The sequence below is a fragment of the Octodon degus genome, unplaced genomic scaffold, assembly GCF_000260255.1.
Source record: "Octodon degus isolate 3935 unplaced genomic scaffold, OctDeg1.0 scaffold00143, whole genome shotgun sequence".
Taxonomy (NCBI): Eukaryota; Metazoa; Chordata; class Mammalia; order Rodentia; family Octodontidae; genus Octodon; species Octodon degus.
Window position 1 is genome coordinate 2435127 of NW_004524719.1, and position 22301 is coordinate 2457427.

The 22301-nt window shown below is 35.7% G+C and overlaps 1 pseudogene; it reads left to right on the forward strand.

The window, feature by feature from the left end:
• Nucleotides 1-18912: 18912 nt before the first annotated feature.
• On the forward strand, nucleotides 18913-21084 carry LOC101560803 (annotated as a pseudogene).
• The last annotated feature ends 1217 nt before the right edge of the window (nucleotides 21085-22301 follow it).

Below are 22301 nucleotides of genomic sequence, written 5' to 3' on the forward strand. Positions count from 1 at the left end.
AGTGGCATCAGGGGCTGGGGTGTAGCCCTGTAGTAAAGAGATTACCTAACATGCACAAAGACCTGGGTTCAATCCTTAGTACTAAAAAAACTATTTTTTTAAATAAGTGGCATCAGATAATTTCATTTTATGTGTCTATTGCTGGCTACTTTTCTTTAATACTATAATTATGTTCACAAATTAAATATAATATTAACACTGGAGTCATTCAGTTACTATTTAATATATAGTAACCCATTTAACATTTAAGATAAACTTTATTTCCAATTTACAGTGATAATTCTGAGATGATGATTATTATATGATTAAGAAGTGTGAAACCATAACTGCAATCATTTTAGCAAGTCATTAAGCTAAAACCTGAATGAGAAGATTAAATAGAAAGCTCAATTCTTGACAATTACAAACATTTCCCTTAAGTGGCCACAAGCAGTGGTTCATGGCCCCATTTATGGCCATAAAGATTTGTGGGTATGTGGTCAGATGAGATCTATTCTGAGCCCCTACTGAGCTACGTGGTGGCACTGACTTTGACGGTTGCTAACACAGGACCCCAACCCAAGTCATTCTGCTTGTGAATCTCAGTTTTTACATCTGTGAAGTGAACATAAAATATTTATCAATTTTAAATGCTTAGCTTTAGTACAACCAAATTGTAGCAGAAAATACCTCCCCAAGCCAGTATACTTCAGTTTCTCTTAGTTGCTTACGTAATCAGCAGTTTACTTCAGCTCCTGTTACACTTCTGTTACTTCTGTTTCATCAACAGGGCTTATCTCCAGGATGTGTGGCTGGTCACTGTAATGCACACTGTACAAACCAATCAGATACAACCAAGTACTCTGCATCTTACTTGCAAATCCATACAAATCTCCCTCCCTGAGCCTTGCAAGCCTGACAGTTTGGGAATAATTCCAATTAGTGCTGCTCAACATAAATAAATCCTCCAAATCCTAGACTGATGTTTCAGCATTTTCTGTTGGCCCTTTTGAAGTGATATCTGATAACATATTTACAGAAAGATTTTGAAATGCATAAAGCTTCAGCAGCAGCAGGAGTAGTGGTACCGCCAAGGAAGATGCTATGGATCAGATGCAGATTAACTTGTAGACTTAATAGAGACCTAGAAGTAACAGAAATGACAAGAAGAAAACAGTACAATTGTGTGGTCTGTGAGGGAAGCCTGAATAAATGGGTATCTGTGAATTGTTTCTGTTTTTAAATCTTTCTCCCCTATTCAGGTGACTACTATCATTATTCTAACTATAAGATTATTGGAATATATATATATATATATATATATATATATATTTCTAGAATTTGAAATAAAATAGAAGTAACAGTAACACTGCACAACATAATTCAAATGTTCTGCTGTACTCTCCTCTAAGTGTTCTTTTGCTCTTTGGTGTACTCAACTTGCTTTGCTCTCCAAATTATTTTGTTACCAACACAAGCAGAAGCACTTGTTACCCTGTTACAAACAAATGGGCCACTTCCCTACTACCAAATCAGAATTTCTAAAGATCTATCCAAGGTATCTGACTGAACAAGATGTCAGGACTTTCTTTTTTAAAAATTAATTTTATTGAGAAAAAATTGCAATGTGACAGCTCCAAAACAGGTTGGTAGGAGAGTTACAAAATTAATACATTGTATATTGTTGTCCTTGTATTAGTCATTGAAAGCACAAGATGCAGACATGTTATCCTGTCCAAATACTATTAGTACAGATCTTATTGAATTGAGAAAGTAGCTATATATCTATCCTAACTATTTTGTATATACAGATACAAAATTGTCCTTCATTTGTATCACCCTTCTTTGTTCAGTTTTGTTAGAGATGGGTACTCCATTGCCATCCAAATATTGTAGGTGCATGAATTCAGCAAAATATTCCAATATAGTCAAGTACTCCACAACAATAGTGGATTATCCACAGGACTGGCATTGTCTGAATCTGCTGACTTGAGCCTTCCACAGCTTAGCATATTAACATGGCTTCACTTTTCATACCTTGTTTCTACACTTTTTTGCTGGATGGTTAAGACCAAGATAAAACAAGAACTATGTAATAAAAAAATGTATTTTTTGTATTTGACACAGTCAGTCAAGTCCCCTTAGGACTTATCCCGAAACCCTCTACCGCACTCTGTAGATCCTTTGTCAGTGTCAGCCATGTGGATGCGTCATGGCCACTGCTTGACCAATTTTCTCTCTCTGAAAGGCTGAGAGAATGTTTTCTCTCCATGTGACTCTCTTTAGGCACACACTATATTACTGATCACATTCCTCTGTGGTCCCAGAATTTCCTTCATCAGAAAACTTGGGGCACAACTGAGTTACATGATGTTGCATTAGAATTTGAAAATCTATTCAATATATATATTCTGATGTAGAAGAAATGCTTGCTGTGTAATAGGAGAAAAGTGTGTCATTAGTGCTTATGTGACTCTGTAGCTGGATATCTGTGTGAAGACCAGAGGGAAAACCAGAGATCAATCTGTTCAATCCATATGAAAATAGTTACTTGAGATTTCAACCCCTAGGCTGATTGCCAATAGCACAAGAATGAATGAAATACAAACTTTGCCTTTGTATACTCAAAGAATTTACTATGATCATATAAGTACTCAAATCACAATCCCACAGAAAATTTAGGGAGATTAAAAGAATTCCCCAGGTAGTAACTTCTGAAGAGAATTTGGACAAGTTTTCAGAGTCTTGGAGATAGTCTAGTGAGTACTGCTCAACTGGAAAGACAGTACAAGCAAAGGTAATTTATTCAATGCCATGGCGGCACAGAAAGCCTTGGCTCCTTTGGGCAACAGTAGCAGCTAATACTGCAGAGAACTAAAACCAGACAGATGAAAGCCTCACTGTGCATGAACTTTGTGTATGTGCTTCATTCAGAAAAGTGCTGACTGCTGCACCATTTCTTTAAATTGGATTCTACTTAGTGTTGCTATGAGAATCCTTGAATCCTTCTCCATATAGTAGCAAAATAAGCTTCAATCCGTTTGGGAGCAGCACAGAGAAAACACTAGGTAAAACAGATTCAGTTATAAAGATATAAAGACATTGACATATGTTTATGTGAGAAAAGCAAACTTGGCCCTTAGCAGAAGTGTGATGAGAAGGACAGAATGGAAATACGAATTCAGGAGATATTACTCATGCTGTAAATAAATGCACATAGCAAGAGTAACTGTTTCCTTGTGCAGAAACACATTTAGAGTGGAGCATTCTACATCTGAAATTTCTTGAGAAATAATGAATGAATGATTTTGTTATTTGAAAGGAAAATTCTGAGTAAGAAATATGAACCTTTTCTTGGTCTTTTGGCTAAGATCAAATGAATAAGAAATATGAGAAAACTGTCAGTAAGTAGGTGACAGAGGATTCCATAGAAGAGGAGGAATGCAAGAAAACTCAGATTCACGGCCAGTAGAGAAGTCTGATAGATTCAGAGTGCAAAGCGAAACAAAACAAAGGAAAAAGAGAGACTGTTAAAGTGAGTGAATAAGGGATGATCTCAAGGGTGTCAGTAGGAAGCTAAGAGTAGGATTATGTACAGCTTAGGAAGGATAAGAACTAAAAACTGAATTGAATTTGACAATATAAAAACCATTCCAGCATTAAAAGAAAATCACTTTGACAGAACCCTGGAAGCAGAACAAGTATTTCAAAAGGCTGGTAAAAAAAAATGAAAACAAGTCATTTGGCCATAGAAAAAGACAGAATCTGGAAAGAGCACAGTCAGCATCAAACACAGGATTTGTTGTTTTGTATTTATTTATTTTAAGACAACAGTTTGTAAAAGATCATATATATGTAAATAAATTTATTTAATGTATAATGAACTAACTTTAGGGGAAAAATTCAGTTTCAGAAAAATGAAATAAGGGAAATTAAACCACTGCATCAAGCTTTGATTTTTCTTGATATTAGTACCCCAAAATAATAAGAGTCTATAAGCAGTTTTCCAGGCTCCATTGATCCCCAACTCCTTACTTTATTTATTTTATGCTTGAAAAATTTTGTTTTGCCTTTAGAATATCTCCTTGGCTTACCCTGATTTAGCTCAGGGATAGGGCTGTTTTTACTTTACAGATGTGCCTCTCCCGCCCTCGGACCACACCCTGCAAACTCTGGCTCCGTGATGCCCTCAAGACCTCAAATGATCTTCCTGCTGCAGCTCCCTGAGACCAGCGTGAAAGCCTTTGCAGTGATACAACTTTGCAGGTTGACACTGGGGCATTTAAATGAGAGCATTCTTTCCCTATTTTTTATTTCAGTTAGCTCCGAGAACTGAAGGTAAAAATGAATGCGGGCAAACTGAAAGACCATTCGTTGCTCAGTTTCTGATATTGGTAGTTTAATTTCCAGTATGAGAAATACTGAGGAATTTGGCAAAATGTAATTGGATTTAAGGGGAGAAAGTTGCTAAAGTACTGAAGGATACAAAGGCCTCTGGTGGGGTTGCAGAGAATGACCACTGAGAACTCAGCTTGCCTTACTAAAATTATGGTGAAATTTTTACATTGACTTCTCAGTAGTTTTAAAAAGGCTCAAACATTCTGGTTGTAAATATTGAGAGAGAAGACAGTGGCAGCTCTATTAGTTTGGAAGGCTGACATAGCAATTGATCACAACGAGGTCAATGTCCTGTTATGTTCGTCTCTCTTAGCTTCTGGTTTCACTGACAGTTCTTTTGGTTCTTTGTGTTATAGAAACCTGAATTCATTCTCTATTTCCAAATCATATTTTATCTTCTCTCTTTATAAATCTATCTGTGTGTCTCTTCTCTTTTTATAATCCTACTCTGATGATGTCAGAGTAGGATTACTTTTCTCCTCTTTGAACTCCTCCCCCTCCTTTTCAGTACTGGGAGTCTAACTGAAGACCTGGCACTTGCCAGGCAGGCACTGTGCTGCTGAGCTATATTCTGGGTCCATCTGGATTGCTTCTGTCAGAACTTTGCTTCCCAGAAGTTTGTATTTTTAGATCTAATGAGTGAGACTCTAAACATTTTTTAACAAGCACCATTCAATCTATTACAGATGTAACAATTGTATTGGACTCTTGGCAGTAGCAGGAAGACAACAAACAGATGCATAGAGGTCAAAGGACTCTAAGAGAACAGGGTCCAAGGGAAAACACTTATGAGTTCATACAGAAGAAAAGGAAATGAATGAATGAAAAAGAAAACAGAATAATGATGGCAAATGATGAAAGGAGTATCAACAGAGAAAACAAGTGGTACATCCAAAACCTATGATAATTTAGCTTCAGGTGAAGCATTTGTAGTTTATAAGGTCATAAAAATAGTTCATATGTTATCCTCTCCAAGAAGGGATAAGTAGAAAATAAAAACATTAAAGAAGTAAGTTTTTCATCCATTGTTACAGAAGAATTTGATACATCAGAATATACAAATAAAAGTAGACTATACACAGGATCTGTTGGGCTGAGGAAGGAGGATTACAAATTTGAATACTGTCTGGGCAACTTAATGATTTAGGAAAAATCCTGTCTGAAAATAAGGAAGCCCTGGAGATTTAGCCTAGTGAAAAATTCTTTGCTTAATCTTAGTAAAATATAATGCTGCTATTTGGTGTAACGAAAGTTGTGTTAATTAATACATAGAAGCCTTTAATTTCATTGAGTTTTCTATTATACAAATAGCATATTATAAAGCATGCTTCAATATACTAGTATGCAAAATTCAAAGACACAATGTTTTTCAAAAGTAGAATGCAAGTGTCTTGGTGCATTTTGTTTGGCTTATGGTATTCTGGACCATACTGACATTTATTCACGTACACACTCAGCTTTGTGACTTTCCTACGTGTTTGCTTCAAATGAAAATGCAATGAAAAAACTCACAATAAGTAATTTAATGAATGATCATTACTAATTAAAATTAACTGAGCAATTTACAGAAATTTCAAGATATAATTAATGTCAAGTGTTTTGTGGTCATATATTGAATATGTTTAAATTTACATATGTGAGTTTGAGTAGAGATAAATTTAGCACAGCAGTACTAAAAATAATTGTAGGCCAGAGAGATAGCTCAGCTGACTAAACGCCTGCTTAGGTAAGCACAGGGATCGGTGTTTGATCCCTGGCACCACCTGCCTCGCCGACATGCCCCTGTGTGCATTGAACCCACGAGACTGGGTGTGGTGGCACACTCTTGTGACTCCAGCCCTGGGAAGCTCAAAACAGGAGGATCAGTACCATTTTGAGCTGCACAGTGAGGCACTGTACAAAACACATAAAATAATAATAATTTTAATGTACATTTACTAATTCTTATTTCTACAAAAATAATCTTTTAAAATAATTCAGCAACTTTACAATCAGTGTCCAATAAATAGTTGATAAGGGTTTTTTGCTTGATGTGTTTCCATTATAATAACAATTATGCACAGGGGAATAAAAACACCCTGTTACCTCATGACAAAAAATCAATAATGCATTTCACCCAACATCTGTGCACTTTGAACACAAGCTGTTTACTTGTTAATATAGAGGTAGGTTTGAGTTGATTTGCTTTTACAGGAGCTATTATATACATGCTAGTGAATACACATCCTCCAGCCAGATGTGATGGATAATGTTCTCTGATGTATGAGAACAATATTTCCATGATACAAAGTAGATTATTGACCATCCCAAAATTTAGATAATATTATTGTATTTAAATTAGACCCACATATGTAAACAGCCTATTGTCTCCCTAGTGTAAGATCCTGAAATAATAAAAAGAGGAGCAATAAATATTGTGAAAGGAGGAAAAAAGACTTCTCAAAAGGAAAGAAAACTGGGGTGAGGGAAAAGAGAAAGGAAACAAAGAAAAAAATATATATATACATACAGGATAGCAAAGATAATTATACTACAAATTTCTATTTGTTTGTTGAACAGTAAATGCTTGAATATTTTTGACCCATTTTACACGTTCATATCTGATAATCTGAAAAACTACTTTGAGAAAACATTATGCAGTATCACAAGCATTGTTAAATTCCTAGCATCTTATTCCTTGAAATTCTGCATTTTTTGCTTTTTTAATCTTTAAAATAAAGTTAAAAATAAAAAAGCAACAATATTCTACTATCTTTAACCTAACTTTATTTTTGTGTTACTTTTGAATTCCATATTTCTTAATTTTTAAAAAAAATCAGTAGTATATTCTTTTGATAAATTTTAAATTACACCATTCTTTTGATATGATTGACTTACAAAATCAAAGAAATAAATAAAAATATTTTTACTAGATATTTTTGTTATAACTCCACTAATAATGTACACTTATACAAAGTATTGCTATTTTTTTCAGCAAAATATGCTTGACATGGAGGATTAAGTCAGCATACCAATCATAAGGTTATGATTTGATATTGTACAATACTAATGCAGAAGCTATTTAGAGTGAACTTGAATTTCTATGTGTGTATGTAAGCTTATTTAATAGAAAAAGTCACATAAAAGGTTAATTTGGGAAATAAAACTAAAACACTAAGTATTTTGGAAAACAGAACGTACTTATGTGCATAACTGTAGAAAAACAAGGATGGCATCTATTAAAAACAGAATGGTATTTTATAATTTTTTACCTGAAATTCACAGATAATCATGTGCTCTACATTTATAGTCACACTTGTGTGACTAATTACAATGTTAACAAAAATCACACTTCTTCCTCTAAATTTTCATAGTATATTTTGGTCTTACTAAATTATCTCCAAATAAACAAGTTAATCGGAATGCCTTTCAAATAAAGTACTATAAGTAAACTAATTTATCATTTATATTAGATATATTTTTTCTTTCCTGAGATTGTGAAATCTTAAGTTCACTTAAGTCTTAGCATACTTTTAATAATTTAATATGCATTTAAATATTTAATCATTTTGGATTACATAAATGTACTTTGTATTGTGATGGATAGGTATAGGTCCATTTATCTATTTTCTCTCTTACCAGAAATAAATTAATGCATTCATTCATTAGAAATGAACAACTACAACAATGAAAGGAATGAACAACTACATTTCTAAAATCATAACATGTATTACATGAAAAAGTTTTAAAAGTAAATACAGAATACAGGGTAGACGAAATAGAGTGGTGATAGGTTATTGCCTTAGAGGTGCTAGTGTGCAGTCCATGAGAGGATCCTATGGCTCCCTCTTCTATTTTTTATGAGTATCTCTATACAGTTTTCTGAATTGCCACATAAAGCACCCTTGAGATTAGGGTCCTACTTAATATTCAGAAAGATACATAGAAAGAGTCTGACTCACTCCCAAAGATCCCACTGCTACGTGAGAAGAGTTGTTTTTGAATTCAGGAACTATGAAGCTTCAACTTCCCAAGAACAGATTGCTTCATATTTTATACCAAACAATGGTGGCTTGGCTTTAATTTTTTTTACAGTCTGTGAATCCAGAGTAATCAAATCCTCGTAGTAAGGCACAGTGTGGGTAATAAAGCCACCCTCTGCTTTCCCAAGAGAATTACCAGGACCACAGAAAGCTCATCGCATGTGTCTGCTTACCCCGAGGGTTTCTCAGGGCAGGTTCTCAGCAGTGTGCCCGGTGAAGCAACTACTGCCAAGCCACTTTTTCTCAGAAAAATCTTTCATTATAAACAATAGCAAAGTACAATTCTGACCAAAACCAGGAAATCGTTTAAGTTAGGACCTTGAGTGAGGTAATCTGATCGCTAATGCTTCGACTGATGTCATGGTTCATTTTAAGACGAATCTGTGGGTTCCCCCAGACCATTCAAGAAAGAGTTTTCCTCCCATGATTGAAAATATTGTATAAAATGAGTTACAGATTATTGTCTTTGGTACTATTATATGCAATATTTTTATTCCAATGAATAACTAGAAGACATAACTCTTGCCAATTTAGTCTAACCCTTTATTTTATAGTAATTTGAGACGTTCAGCTGTAAGATTTGCTTTTCTCCTAGAAAATGGAAAGAAGTAGAACTTGCCTTCCAGAAAACTAGCTTGTCACTGTAGTAAGATGTCGACTTCAACTACTGATATAAGCAGCCAGGTAAAGAAAATAGCTCAAAACATCCATAATTAAAATGCATAAGATGAAAAAATAAAAGCAAAGAGAGAGAAAAAAATTCAACTTCTCCACATCTTGAAGTAACCCTCAGCTACCGAAATGAAAATGTCATAGAGATGATCTAATCTATAAAAATATATTGTTGTGCTTTAATTTTTCATACAAAGATCAAACAAATACTCATGAGCTAGGGAAGCTGATAATATTGTCAAGAGTAATAAAACAACAAAACTTTAATTTCAGAGATTTTTACCAATATTATGGATGCTAGAGCAATTTATAAGACGGAAATTCCACTAAGTTCAAAAGATAATAAATAGATAATACTTTGTCTGAGCAAGTGGTTTCATTAATGTAGGAAGGTACCTCATTTTGATTATTAAGTAATGAAGAAAAATATGAAGTTGCTAACATTGAAATATAAAAGATGAAGAGTACCTGATCATCCTTGACTCTCAAAAAATATTTTTTAAATTCTGAATTTAAAAATGTAAATTATCTGGTTCACTTCATGCAATACAGGATACATGTACGGGCTTACACTGTTCTGGGTACTGTTCTAATATGAGAGCAGCCATTAAAAATTCAATATTTGTCATAATTTCTGGTAAAGAAGAACAATAATAAGCTTCATACTAATTAAATTATGAGTTCTGGTGTTTTGATACATTCATGATGAGAAGGGAAAATACCAATAAACTTTTATCACATATGATGCGTAACAGAGGAATTCAAGAATAAAGCAGTTTAAGTTAAAGTAGTTTTAAACATTCAAAACAAATATGTTCAAAGACAACTAAACAGAGAACTTTCAGTTTTCCAGAGGAAAGCCGGAGTTCTGAGTGCTCCTAGTACACAGTAGGTAAGGTGGGAAAGTGTAAGTAATAAAACCAGAAACAGGTCTGCTAGTCAGAAGGAACCTGTGTCAGAAATGTAAGAGACTTTTTAAATTTTGCTGTGCTATTTTCTTGGTTTTAAAAAGGGTGGTCTGAATTTAGTTTAAATGAATATCTGACCACTGGCAGCTTGCTAATTGAGCATGAAGGACCTTTAGGAGGTTAGATAGAAGGCAATGCTGGCTTCCCTGTGGCTGAGAAGCTAGATACTAAAATATTGTCCGATGCCAGATAAAATCCATGTGGCTTGGCGGAGAATGTGGGCCTCCAGGCTGAGTCCAAGCCTTGGCCTGAGAAACTGAAAGAAAGGACAGGATTTTATCAAGTTAATGAAAGGCTCAAGAATGTCAATCTAAGTCACAAAGACACATAAACATAAGATGGGCCATTTCTAGAAAATTTATTTTAAAAATATATCAAATAAATAAATTTTCAGAAGTGGACTATCTATGCCCCTGGCTCAGCATTTCTTCCTATAAAATAATAAGCTAAGAATCTTAGGCTTTCCAATATTCAGAGATGACAGACTATATTTTACATTCACTATCTTGTTTGTTTTTTGTATTTCACTTAGAAAAATAAAAATATATGTGCTCTCCTTACTAACAGTTATCTAGACAGGACCAATGTATGTGAATGAATAAAGTCCAGTAATTATTATGAATTGAAATTTAAGACACTGCATGTCAAATACATATTTTCTAATATTGTAGTATGAGAACATTTCTGATCAAGTTTTTATGATGCTGAAAAACACGTTAAAATCAATTCTTCTAGAATGGTTCAATCTCAGTTTTAGAAGAAGGAAGGGTGAGCACCAAGGGTAGTACAGCTGCGGTCCTTCCCTGTGTTGTTACTCTAAACGTGTAACAGAGAAATGGGGCCTGAGTCACTTCACATGGATTCAGTAATGTGTGTATGTTTCTTTGTTGAAAATGTATTAAATATCAGTTTTTCCTCTGTCTTCCTGCTAGTTCCACATTATTAAGAAAAATATTTTTTTTCAGGAAAGAGCTCTAGTCCCACTAGGTTTCAGAAGACAATTTTCAACACACTTTGTGGAGCAGCGGATGCTGGAATTGGTTTCGAAGTGCTACTGTTGATACCAGATAAGAAAAGGAACTTTTGTTATGTCTCCCTTAGGTGCTGAAATTTCACATTTACACAAGACTAAATCAATCACTCATGAACAAAATATAAAATCCTACCAGACTGTCTTCATTTTCACAATAGGTTACCATCTCTGACCTAACAAACAAAGCACTCATTTCTAAATTAGACTAAAACACCTGCATAGTAAACTGTAATATCTCCAGCACGTTAGACTTTTATCATATGCTCCTCATAAATAAGACCCTTCTATGTTAAAATATAATTACTTTACATAAATACATTTATTTCACAGCATGCCATTTTCATACATATTTACTATAAGAATTTTTTTAATGTATTTGGTACAGGTTCTCCCTATACAGCTCAGACTCATAGTGATTCTCTTATTTTCAGCTTCCCCAGTGCTGGAGTTACAGGCGCGCACCACTACGCCTGGTCTTGGTGGCCAGCTCCGCGTGCCCAGGAGCAGCACAGGCACAACATGTGATGACAGCGACCAAAGCCCAGTCCTTGCGCTTGCCTAGGCTATCTTGCTGGCCGTACAAGAATAATCTGAGCAGACATTGTTAACCTTAAGAAAAAGAATTGAAAGGAAAACTTTGAAGAAAAATACCAAATGGGTTGCTTTTAAGATCCTGAATAAAAAAGTGAAAATACACAATGCAGTCGTCATAGGCTGCTCCTGTGAGCAAAGCTGGATGGGAAACTGCGGACTCTGGTGTGTCCTTGAGCCGGCAGCATTTGTGGAGAATTACAACGCTTGGTTTTTTAGCAGGATTAGAATATATTAATTGGATGGACAATTTTCTGAGATGGATTCAGTGTGGCAGAGTGCTAAAATCTTCCACTAGGGTTCAGGAAAATATATTAAAACTTCAACTTTTATTTAACTTATACGTATTTTAACATTTCCACCTTAGTGACTACTGAACAAATGTTGATGTGCAATTCATTATTACAAAACTAACATTTTTACCAATGTATGTCTCAATTAAATGAGATGGTGCATTCAGAAGTTTTGGAAATTTCTGCAACAGCCTTGAGTTTTGAAAGTATCTGAGGACAAATTCTACCTCTGCCTTCTGTCTTTTATGGTTCAAAGAGATCAACAAGCAAAGGAAAAGAAAAACATACAACACACGATTCATTTTAAATGAATTTCTTTTAATCTATGGTTGAGACTTTGCAGCTTTTTTCTTTAAATTGTTCATTTTTCTCTGCATTGACCTAATCAATGTCAGATTTTAAACAATTGTACAATTATTACTGATATTATTATTATTATTATTATTATTATTATTATTATTATTACTGCTGCTGAATTAGAAACTACTTCCTCTGTACAGTGCAAAGACACAGAAAGGCATTTGTTAGAGATGTCTTTTAAATGTTATTTTCATAATTTTTCTCCTTCCCTATATTCTACTCATTGCATCTCATATTTTACTGACTGAGATTACCATATGCAATTGTTTTATATGCTAGAGGCCATAATTATTTTAGAGACCATAGATTTTTAACTGTGATGATAAGCTAGTTTAAGACTTGAAAGTTCTGAAATTTCAAGAGGAATTCCAAGAAGTGGCATGCAATGTTTGTGGTAAGATCGTTTTAATGGGGATAGATGTATATCATGGGTCTGGTAAGTTTTCTGGAGAGGATGTTGTTGAGCCACGTCATCTGTGGTTGAGGGGTTGGGCAGGTATGTTTTGAAAAGTGAAAGTGAAGAATTTCTTAAACCCCTTTGTTTAAAGTATTTTTCCTTATATATACAGAATAAATCATAGTATTCCATAATTATATTTTAAATAAACTATTTGGACATAGTTGTATTGGCTGAAAAACACTAAAGTGAGAATTTCTGTAATCATTTAGAGATTGTTATGGTTTAAAACTCATACTTTGATAATTTCTTTCTACAATAAGATGTAGTTTTTATGTCTAAGGTGCTTTACGAAGCTGTGTCAGTACTTGATGGTCTAACTTTTCTTCCTGTCTATGAATTGTGAACCTGTCACCTTCAGAACAATTTAGTCAAGCAGAGGTAATGTAAGTGCTCAGTAAACAACATAAGAATCCACTAATGGATTCACTTAACATACAGGTGCTTCCAATTCATATACCTTAGCGCACATGCAGAGCAATAGGCAGAAAAACAAGCAGCAGAGATGCACATGATTTTTTCCACAAATGCATTCCACTTGCCTTTGACCTTCCTCTCTCCCTGCGCCCAATTTCTCTACTAACGATGGGGAAATTGTTTTCCATGACATCCACTGACAGCACAGTTCATATCAATGGCATGCGCAACGCTACAACTTGGATCCAGATTTTGTAGTATAAACACATATTTTAAAATGCAATCATTTTAAAACATGTGACATTAAAAATTACACATCAGTAATGAACTCTGAAGTTGTCATAAATTGTACAGAATAAATTGCATTTCAAATATAACTTATGTTTAATCATGCTAAACCATGATATTATCTGGTAATGAAAGATTGTTTAATATTTATAGCGTGTGCTCCTAGTGGACCCTGGCCCACATAGAGAGCAACCTTTTCACAACATGTCATGATTTTTCTACCATTAGCTAATGGAACTTCCCTAATGGCCCAAGCCTGTTGTGACAATCTCCATGCCGCTGGGAATCACTTGCTTTCCTAAGAGAGTAAATGGAAGAGATATGTATAAGGCCAAAGTCTAGGAGAGAGACATTGTTAAAAACAAGATTATATAAGGTGAAGCCCAAAAGTTGTATTCGCTCTTCACAAATCCCTGTAGAAATGAAAATATAAATTTTAATGATATATAATATGCAAAATGCAAGAGTTAAAAAGACTGCTTATTCAGTAACTTTCTTGTTACTGGTAATAAACTGCTAAATGAAAAGTCTTTATACCCAATGAAATTGACCCATTATTATGGTAAAAGTTTTTGGGGCTCTCCTTTCTAGTATGTTGGCTTAGACAAGATAGATAATATAATATTATAAATTTTAAAAAGATATGCATGTCAATTTAAAAGAAATGAAGCATGAGAGCCAGTTTAGCTGGCAAGTTCAGAAACAGTTTGGAATGAATGGTCTTCTAAGATAAATGAAAACCCTTGAAAAGATTCTTGCAGGGGAGTAACAAGAATGGATCCATACTACAAGCCAAGCTGTGGAGCTCTTGTGCAGAGGGCCGATGTCAGAGGGCAAAGGGCATATGCAGGGATCTGACAGCAACCTGTGGAGTGGTTCAGACAAGAGATATTAATACATTGGACTCAGCAAGATTTTCAGTGAGAAATATGCCTTTTGCAGAATGAATTTCATATCACAGAAATAAAATGCTAAGAATGTGTACAAATTAAAGTAGCAGCAGCATTAGAGAGGATACTAATTCAGACATGGTGGGAGAAGAAAGCAGTGGAGGCTCTAGAGGTCAGAATGCACCGCCTCCTGGAAGCTCCCTGGCAGTGGGTACCTGGTCTCTGCAGCATAACGCGTACCAGGGAAATGAAGATCAGCCGGAACTATGTTACTGTTTTCTTTCATTTGTTGTTGATTTGTTGCCACTTTATACTCATACTTGTCCATCCACAGCCAAAAAACTAGATCTGCTTTATGATTATTATTCATAAGCTCCAACTCGCATTTCCCAAATAATTTTTTAAAAATCCTTCATTATGGAAGAATATCTATTTACACAGAGCTTTGCAGCACTTGATTTTTGGTTACTTTGTTTTCATAATGATTAGTTTCAGTCCTGTGTTAAACTTTAACATTCATATTTCACATATACTAACACTAACATGAACTTAAATTTATTTAATATAGAAGCAATGACTCTTTCTTTTCATTGCATTTAGCTAGTGAGCTTTCTTAATGAATATGGGATGAAAAGATTTTTTACCCCAAAGCACTAAGCATAGGAATCATATAGGTTCCTTTTCCTCTCTGAGGAACATTGCATTTTTATTAGTTGTTTTTCAAACTATATTTCCTGAAAAAATGTTCACAGGTTTTTGTATGTTAACCCTAGATAACTGGAGAGTCAAGATAAAAGTTTCTAGGTGGATGAAGTGTTTGCTTTGATTTAACAAGCTTTGAAAACATTGACAATAAATGAACATGAAAGATACTTACACAAGGAAGAGGAAGCAAGTAAAGAAGTTGCTAACACGCTACTTTTTATCATCTTCTTTGTAAATCATGACTGTGTAAGAACTTGATGTACAATGACTCCAATCACTGATATTTCAATACCAGGAATACAGCTGTCTCCAACCCACAGAGATTCATGACAGAGTGAGCTCAACATTGCATCAGTTGTGATCCAGCGCCTACTTTTACGTGAAAGTCAGTGAATGATTCAGTGATTGCAGATGCACCTTCAATCAAATGAGCTTTTGATTTTCATATGTAGGAAAAATGAAATCACAATATTTACTTAATTTGTTAAAGTGGTCAATTGACTCTAATAAGACTTTTGGACAATCATAAGAAAGTTACTCGCACACACGCATGTATATATATATATATATATATATATTATATATATATATATTCACACATGCATGAGATAGAACCAGTTGCTCAGGGCAACACTTCCTAAATATTGTACTGATATGTTGACCTGCTTACTAATGTGCTTGTTCACAAATACAGAAAATATGATTGTCTAATCATTGCTCGGGAGAAGCAATAGAAAAGAGCATGTGGGATCTTGCATGGAGCAATGTAATACCCCCTTGTTTCCCTGCACTTTACCCTCCCTACCTTAGGCAGTATAATACAGACTGTTAATGGCTTAAGCATGTTACACGTATCAGTGCCACGAGGTACTCAAAACCAAAGAACATGTCTAAAATCTGAAGTTAGATAAATGTTCTTGGTACTAACAACAAAAGTTTAAATTAAAGCAATGAGGAAGTGACATGAAGTCACATCTGTCTCTGACTTGATAATTCAATTATGAGAAGACTTTCTTGAAACCTTGTTGACTACAAAAAATAAATAAATACAGTCATACTGTCAAAACATTTTAAAGCCAATGCAATGTAAACAAATTAACCTATCAGCACATATGTGACACAAATGACTGCAAAAGATGGGAAAGAAAAGGGCCTAACCAATTCTTTATACAAATTTCACCAACTTTAGCCTTATCTTCTTGATGTATATTTTCTTGTCATTTCATAAAAATATAAATAAAATATTTATTTTACTGAGCTCAAGTGTTTCGATGTCCTCCTTATCCTCCTATGAACGCATGAAGCTCTCCACTCTCCCTGCTCGGATTTTCTTGCTGCCCAGCACAGTCACAGCAGGATGAGCTCTCCAGGCAGAGGAATCTGGTTGCTAGTTCTGATGCTCTTGATTACTCAGTAAACTGTGGAAAGCGACTCGCATTGCAATGAATTGACTAAGAAAGAACGTAAGACTCTTTACTGCTATCCATTACAAGTGCCGAGTGTTCTACAATGCTTCACTCACATTTTCCCCTTCCTCCTTATGATTGTGGCTCTGTGTATTATATCCTAAAATCAAATAAGGTTTAAGAAAAAAAGCCCTGAACATTACCTTACCACCCCTTGTACTCAAGAATGAAGATTTTCTTGGTTTTCTTCATCTTTAAACTCAAGTACGTATTCTGTGCTTGCTGTTTTCACGCTCCATTTACCATTATTACTAGTTTTCAATCCAGATTTTATTCCTCTACTTTGTTTGAGGAAAACTGCCTAACAACCCACAGCAGAATGTAAAGCAGTTAGATAAGAGCAGGTGGAGATTCTGCAGGCTGGAAGCAGGCTTCAGATCTTACTCTGCACCTTGCTTGCCATGTGGGTGTGGCTTGATTCACTTCACCCACTCTGTCTCATCTGTCATAAATCATGCAAAGAGGAGTATACAGATACAGATAGACCTTAAAATGTGATGTGACAGAGTGTTTGTTGCATATTAAATATTATTTTAGTCGCATCAATTGCTAAATTTTCTACTCTTTTATTTCCATTTCATTTTTGACACCTCAACATCGCATGTTTCCTGAAATACAATTTCATATTTGCAATATACACAAACGCATTGTTCATTTTATTTTGTATATTATGCATTATTTTGTTGCTATTTTTATTGCTTTGTAACAAGTGTTGTTAATTTTTCTTTACTCTTCTAATTCCCATACTTTCAGTAAATTTTGATTCTGTATCTTCAACTACAAGTTCTAACAAATGACAACCAAATATCTATCCCGACTCTCCATATGTGATTTCCGTGTGTCCATTTGGTGTTACACACTTACACTGATTAGAGTTACTTATTCAGCCTCAGCAATTCCATCCTGGCTGATTAATAAGGTTCAGTAGTGTTCTACTTAATGCCCTAACAGTGCACACCTTATGAGCCCCTTCTTGGGATCTTCCCAGATCTCATCAGTGTTTCCCATGCCCACACCCAAGGCTTCTTCATGATGTGCCTGAATAATTCGAAAAAAGTTCTCACATTTATATTCTTTAACTCATAATTTCATTGCAATATGAAAGATGGTTAAGGTCATCACCCCAAAAAATATTCTAAATTCTCAAATATTCTCTTGGTTTCTCCCAAAGCTTAAACATATATGTTAATATTTTTTAGTATTTGAGGTTCATGTTCAAGTTATATTTCACTTTCTTTATTTTAGTAAATTAATTTCTATTTCTGCAGCCTTGCTAAATGTACAGAAAGGAATTTATTTACAATCTTTATCAAACCATATTTACTGAAAGAAAGGTAGGCTCTTTAATAAGAGCTGCTGAAAACCTGTTTGTCTTCATGTGGAAGATTAAAATTAGATCCAGAACTTTCATCATACACAAAATCAAATGGGATCAAAGATCTAAATAGTAAAATAGGGGCCTGAGTTCAATCCCCGGTTCTACAAAAAATAGTAAAATAAATAAATAAATAAAAATAAATATTAAAACAGGTAGAATAAGTACTTGCTTAACAAGCACAAATTCCTGAGTTCAATCCCTGGTACCAAAAGTAATAATAATAAATAAATAAATAAATAAATATTAAAACAGAAGCATTGAATCTACCAGAAGAGAAAGTATACAGAAATCTTAAAGACAAAGGCATAAGAAGAGATTTTGAAACAAAAACAAAACTGCACAGCAAATGCTTCAATGGATAAACAACTAGGATATCATCATGTTAAAAACTTAAAAGTTCATGGAAAAGAATAGTTAATATGTAATTGTTCAATCAATGTTGCATGCCAATATCTCGTAATCTTTTTTTTTAAATTTTAGGGATGGACCTACATGGTGTTCAGGGTCTCACTACTAGACTGGACTCATAATGATTCTCCTGTTTATACCCTCCAAAGAGCTGGGATTACAGGTGCAAATATTTGGTAATTCAAACAAAACATTTTGATGAGAATAATAAATAATATAACAACTATTGTCAATTTTCTATTCTTGTGCAAAAATTCTGTACCATTTTTATTTTTTAAATTGCTTTGTTTTTCATCTAGTTCGTGTTATTTATTTTTGTTTTTCTGTTTAAAATAAATAAATTAACTAATTTTAAAAAGACTTTGAACATCAAAAGATCATTAAGATAGTGAAAAGACAAACCATAGAGTGGGAAAAAAATTGCAGCCAGCTGTCTGTCAGACAAAGAACTTACAACTAGAACATATAAAGAACTTTAAAAAAAAATCAGACCTTCCAAATTTAAAGACTAAGACACACGTCCTCCTTCCTTCACTGCGGCCATGCCCGTTCCCATGTACACCGTAAACTCTGCTCTTCCTGTTGAGATGCTGTGGGTCTGTCAGTTGCCCTGTGCAACTGTTGCAGATCAGAGTGCTCTCTGTGGAAAGTTTATTCTCCACCCACTGCGACCATGCCAAAGATACTCTACTTCAAGGAGTCCTGTCATGACTGCTGGCAAAATTTCTGGAGCCGGGCTTTTATTTGTTGGTGGAGGCACTGGTGGCACAATATTATATGCCAGATGGGATTCCCATTTCCGGGAACGTGTAGAGAAAACTATACCTTACTCTGACAAACTTTTTGAGCTGGTCCTTGGTTCTGCACCTTATAATGTTCCATCACCAAAGAAGTCAATTCATCCAGTCCAATAAAACCCTCTCATGTATCAGAGGTAATGAAAGAATCTAAACAGCCTGCTTCACAATTCCAAAAATGGAAGGGAGACACTTCAGCTTCATCAGTAGGGGATACACTTTCAGTCCCAGCCCTGTGGTTCAGCATGAATCTGTAAAAGCTGATCATTCTGAAATTGGTGGAGGAAAATCCACACCTGTAACTTCAGAGGAAGCATCCTCATCTTCTATAAGGGAACAAACACTTGAAGTTTCAGCTCATTTTGCACACCAGTACAAAGAAGAGCAAGTTAAGATTGAGTCTCTGAGCCAAACCGCCTCCATCGCTCTACAGGCATTGCAGCCGAGAACACTACAGCCCAGGCTGTCAGTGCCCACCCTGGCATACTGAAAGCAGTATGAGAAGTACGCTGATCGATGGTGCATGGCGGAAGGTGCCTTGAAGGAACATAGAAAGGCTGTGGATGAAGTTGCCAAAGCCCAAGGAGAGTTAGAGAAGATGAAGAGTGTAATTGAAAATGCAAATAAAATAGTTTGCTGGGGCCAAACCTTATATAACTGCTGCAGAGAAAAAACTTCACAACATGATAGTAGATCTGGATAATGTGGTCAAAATGGTCCAGGCAGCTCAGTCTGGGCTAAAGTTGTATCTCAGTATCATGAGCTGGTGGTTAGAGCCTGAGATGACTGTAAAGGAGAACTGGACAGCATCACTCCAGAGGTCCTGCCTGGGAAGAAAGTGATGAGTGTGTCTGACCCAGCTGACAAGCTATCTGTGGATGACCTGAACTCCCCGATCGCTCATGTGCATCATCAGCTAAACAGAGAGCTAGGAAAACAGAAAGCCACAGAGAATCAACACATTGCATTGGCCTTGGAAAAGACAAAAGCTGGAAGAAAAGTAGGCATTTGATTTTGTGGTGGCAAAAGCATTAGAATATCATAGAAGTGAAGTACAGGCTGAGCAGGAGAGAAAGGCAGAGGAAGTCAGAGATGCCATGGAGAAGGAGATGAGAACCCAGCTTTGCCAACAGGCAGCCGCCCACACTGATCACTTATGAGATGTTCTTAGGGTGCAAGAACAAGAGCCGAAGTATGAATTTGAGCAGAACTTGTCTGACAAACTCTCTGAACAAGAATTAGTTTCACCATCTCAGTTAAGAGCAAGTGGACAATTTTACTCTGGATATAAACACTGCCTATTTCTGGATGAGAGGAATTGAACAGGCTGTTCAGGGTCATGCTGTTGCTGAGGAAGAAGCCAGAAAAGCCCACCAACTCTGGCTTTCAGTGGAGGCATTGAAACACAGCATCAAGACCTCATCTGCATATTCACCCACTGTCCCTTTAGGAGGTACAGCTGAGGCCATCGGAGCCTGCTGTTCTGATAATGAGTTTGCCCAAGCATTAATCGAAGCTATCCCTCCAGAGTCCCTGACTTGGAGGTTGTACAGTGAGGAGACCCTGAGGGCCAGTTTCTATGCTGTCCAGAAACTAGCCTGAAGGGTAGCAATGATCGATGAAACCAGAAATAACTGGCACCAGTACTTCCTCTCCTACTTGCAGTCATTGCTGCTGTTCCCACCTAAGCAACTGAAGCCACCAGCAGAGCTCTACCCTGAGGATATCAACACATTTAAGTTACTCTCTTGTACCTCCCCTTGCATTGAGCATGGTGACTTGGATCTGGCAGCAAAGTTTGTCAATCAACTGAAAGGGGAGTCCAAGTGTGTGGCACAGGACTGGCTGAAGGAAGCCCGGATGACCCTAGGAACTAAACAGATAATAGACATCCTGACAGCATATGCCAGTGCCGTAGGAATAGGAACCACACAGGTGCAGCAAGAGTAGGGGCTAGGATGAGAAGTGTAATGCCATCACCTGTCAGAGGAATTAGCCTTGACTTATGAAGGGTTTGTAACAAGGGTGCCATGATTGTGTAGAAGTGAGCAGGTTCCAAGTCTTATGCTAAATTTTAACACTTGTTGCACTCATCTTCCCACTTGCTATCATGTCAATGAATACCAGGAGTGTTTTTTTTTTTTTTTTTTGCAACTTATGTAACACTTCCTGTTTTTCAGGTTTTACTGATCAGGCTTGTTAGAGACTCAAAATAATGTTTGTGATCCCTACTATCGAATCTATCCTTGGAACAAATTGAATAAGGCAACATGATAAAAAAAAATAATAAAGAGTACATCCAAAAAAGAGTATCTGAGATGACTAGGCAGTTCTCAAATGAAGACATGCAAAAGGCAAATAAATATATGCAAATGTGGTCTGCATTGTTGGTCATTCTAGAAATGGAAATTAAAACAACACTAAGATTTCATCTCATCCCAGAAACAATGGCTATCGTCGAGTCTGACAGAGGAATGAGGTCCAGCACCATGGTGATCACAACTCTGGGTAACCAGCTTGGCCACGGAACACAGGGGTCTGGCCCATCACCTATAGCAATGAAGAACCTGGAAGGTGCCAATTGGCCTGTCCAGAGGAGCACAAGGTAAACCCACTATAACAAAGGGAAACTTTTTGCATACAAACTCCCAACTTATGAATTTTTTCTTCTGTAACTATAGACTCAGCTGCTATTGTCTAAAAAAAAATAATAGTTACCCAAATTTGTCAGTTTCTAAGTTTTACTCGATATTCTTATCATTGCTAATTATACTACTGTATCTAATACATCATATCTGTTTCAAGCATTTATTCTCTGGAGATCTGGACTAATAACCTCACCAAAGCCCTACAGCTAAATATAGAGAACAGTGTCAAACACAATGTAATTGGCTTAAATTTACCAATTAAAAGACATAGACTGGCAGAATGGATGAAGAAACAAAGTCCAACAACATGTTGTATACAAGAAACACATTTAACTCAAAAGGAAATTGATAGGCTGAGAGTCAAAGGATGAAAATCCAGGCTCCATGTGCTAGGAACTCTGACAATCCCACTCTTAATTAATCAGGAAGGCAAGATCTCAGGAAGGTACAAACCAAGACTCTCCAGAATTTCGAAGATATCCCTGCAGAATAGACTCATCTTAGAGTAGTACTGAGAGTAGTGATATAGCT